This window comes from Adiantum capillus-veneris, chromosome 24, assembly GCF_014529385.1.
Source record: "Adiantum capillus-veneris isolate H3 chromosome 24, ASM1452938v2, whole genome shotgun sequence".
Classification (NCBI taxonomy): Eukaryota; Viridiplantae; Streptophyta; class Polypodiopsida; order Polypodiales; family Pteridaceae; genus Adiantum; species Adiantum capillus-veneris.
This window is the reverse complement of record NC_140954.1, coordinates 106,082,507-106,086,122: the sequence shown is the minus strand read 5'-3', so window position 1 is coordinate 106,086,122 and position 3,616 is coordinate 106,082,507.

Genomic DNA, 3,616 nt, shown 5'->3' with positions numbered 1-3,616 from the left:
AATATTTCTTATTGTTGAATGTTGTTTGTCAATAATATTTTCATACACCAACACCCAGTCATCTTCCTCAATAGCTCTATGTCTGTGACTATATCTTTTGTCAAACCTGGCTTTATTATTTAACATTGCATCTGTCGATTGTGCTATTGCAATCTCAATATCTTGAGGCCTTTTTTCTAATTTTTGTATGCACGAAGCAAGAAGGCCTTCCCTACTCGTTCCATCCTCCCAAGGACATTCCATGTGGGATTTACATCCTCAATTGGCATTACTGGTTTTTGACCATACATCAACTCAAATGGCATATAAACAGTAACTGAGCTATGAGTTGTACGATTGGCCCATAAAGAATAAGGCAATAACCTAGGCCACTCTCCCAGATTACCTTTGTAGGCCTTAACCGAAGCTTTAATGACAGGAGGATGCCCACGCTCTGATTTTCCATTTCCTTTAGGATTGTATGTAGTAGCGAGAGCAAGTTTAATGCCCAGCCTAGAGAAAAATTCATTGACTTTGTCGGCATCCAACTCACCCATGTTTGCTATTATTTTTCCAACACAGCCATAATGGCTAATCACATCTTCCTCCCTTACGTGTTTTGTTCTTAGTGCATGACCTTCAACCTGGTTGGTTAATAGGTCTTCTCGCGCAAGCACTATGTATCTCATTTGCCATAATCCCAATGGCATTGTAACTAGATCTACTACCCATTTATAGTACATGGCCAATGGGTAAGTAGGGTGCAATCCATCACGATGACACATATGTGAATATAGAGATGAAGCACAACAAGGTAAGTCCAAGACGGTCTCAGTAATCATAACTCTTCTTCTCATGACTCATCTCAGGCCAAGGACAAGTAGGGAACGATGACACATATTTGAATACAGAGATGAAGCACAACAAGGTGAGTTCAAGGCGGTCTCAGGTAATGGTAACTCTTCTTCTCACGACTCATCTCAGGACAAGGACAAGAATTCTAATGGGAATGGGAATGGTAACAATAAAAAGAACTCTTCTAGTTCGTCTTCTCAATCTAATTCTCCGTCTCAATCTCAAGCAAAGAGCGATAACTCTAAGGATAAGGGTAAAGGAAAATCTAATAAGCCTCAATTCACACTTGATGAAAAGATTGCTCAAGGAGTTTTAGGTGGTCAATTAAGCGAGGAAGAACAAGCATTTGTATGCAAGGGAACATAACTACTTTTCATGGAAAAAATTTCCCTCTAAGTCTATCATGATATGATGGCCCCACAACGAGTGGCTCAAAGCTCCAAGGACGCTCCTGCTGTTCCACCTCCAAGGAAGGTGCAAAGGAAGGTATCAACTACTCCAATTGTAGCACAAGTAGAGGTATCAATGGCTGCAAAAGAAGTCGAAGCCGCTCAACCTCAAACACGGAAGGTAGTAGAACACTTCACTGATCCGATAAGACAAATTTATCATTTTGCATTATTATACATATCGACCTAGTAAGTCAAGCCCAAAAATTCCCTTAACCATCCAAGAACTTGATTGTATAACAAGAAATAAGCATATGATTTTGAAGAGTTGTTGGTGGATAACTTTTTATTGTTTGACAAATGTTATTGTTTGATATTAGGAGTTAGTTGTTTGATATTAGGAGACATTGTATGTAAAATAAGAGATGAGACTTAACTTTCTTGAACATGTTCACTTAAAAAATGCTACTACAAGAAATACTTTTCATAACTCTAAATTTTTTTGTATTTACATCAATGTGTAGAGGGTGTTGTGCTCTTCGATTGAGGCTATAGATCACGCAAATCAAAGTTCGGACGAAGAAGTTATGATCAAAAGAGTGAACTGTTATCTACTACATCAAAAAATGGCTGCACTGGGGGGGGGGAGAGATCTTATGGTTAGCAAGATGCCTTGCAATTAGCGAGATGCCCCCTATAGTTAGCAAATAAGTAAATCCTTCGCAAAGGCTTTGTTGGTTAGACAGAGAAAGTCCGCGGGTAGCATCAAACTCATAAGAAATTGGAAAATTCTTTTTTGTTGAAATATAGGATTGTCTTCATTAGGCCTTGTTTGAATTGTTTTAGTGATGTTTGAAGGACTATATGAAAGAACTTGTACCTGAAATTAATAAAGGAACCATGTTTCTATATGTAAAACAATGTGGTAGTGATTAACAAACAAGAGGAACGAGTGAGTGCGGTGTGGAAAGTGGGAGACTAGTATCCAAACAGATCTATGTCTATGGATGGTGGACCTGATTAGTTTGGTACTTTTCACAATACTATTAGTTAGTTAAGCATAAGTCTCATATCACATTTAGGATTTATGAATGGCGATCGTGCCTCTTAAACATGGAAAAAAAGGCCTTGTTTATAGATCCTAAGTATGTCAATGAAATTTTATCTTTGTGATATAGGAATTCGCTCCCAATGAAATCCCTTGATTATCGACCTGGCCTATGGAGTATGACCTGTACAACCACGATCACGATAAATAAAGGACTTCCTCTCTTTTGTTGCTTGTATCTCTGCTTTGTGAAAACGGAGTATGGTGACGTCAATGGAACTTGATAATAAAGGAAGGCCATCCATCAAGTCGTCCCACTCTTCTGGGGGTGGGGACCTCAAATATCTGGATTCCACATTATGCACGTGTAGCAAAACCTTTGTATCCACTCTTGAGAAAGAACAAGAAATTTCGATGGGAAGAAGTGCATACTCATGCTACGAGGAAATTAAAGAAGATGTTGCTTATGTCTCAAACTTTGAGGAAAGTAGGCTATGAATGTGGTGTTGGAATTAGGGTTGCAGAGAGACACACACAGCTTGGATAAGACGAAGGAAGCTCAAGGCACACAACTGAGAGAGTGTGTTACTTACTGTGCAATGGAAAGATAGATAGCCCTCGAGTGATGAGCGTATATACAATGCACGGGGGAAAAAACCTCCTAAAGAGGGAAAAAATGCCCTGGCGGTCCTAGTGTGTTCACACACATCACTACCACATGTATATGGTAACAAATCCCCCTTGGAGTGATGTGGTGAACGAGAGCTGGCACATGAGTAAAGGGAAGTGCCATGCCCTGAGGACATGATCAATCCACAAAGGGGAGTAAGCCCAAAGCTTTGCGGAAAGCTTCAAGCTTCTCACAAGACAATGCCTTTGTGGAAAAATCTGCAAGGTTGTCCTGTGTTGGCACATAAACCAAGATGATCTCTCCTACTGAGAGCCTCTCCATGACATAGTGCTAATGCACCTCAATGTGCTTTGTGCGAGCATGAAAAACTGGGTTCCTCGCAACTGCCAATGCGCTCTGACTGTCAGTGTAGATAGTGTTGGCAGTGTCCTGTCCAACACCCAAATCAGCCATAAGGCGTCTGAGCCATACACACTCAACCATAGCTGTGAAGACTGCCCTGTACTCAGCCTCACAACTCGAAGTGGCCACAGTAGGTTGCTTCTTGCTCAACCATGATATACATGAATTGCCAAGCATGAAACAAAAATCACTTGTGGACACTCGCGTGTCAAAACAACCAGCCCAATCTGAGTCCGAAAAAGCATGTAAGTCTAGCGGCAATGATCCCCCCTTGGGATAAAACAAGCCAAGATGTAAAGTACCACTAAGGTA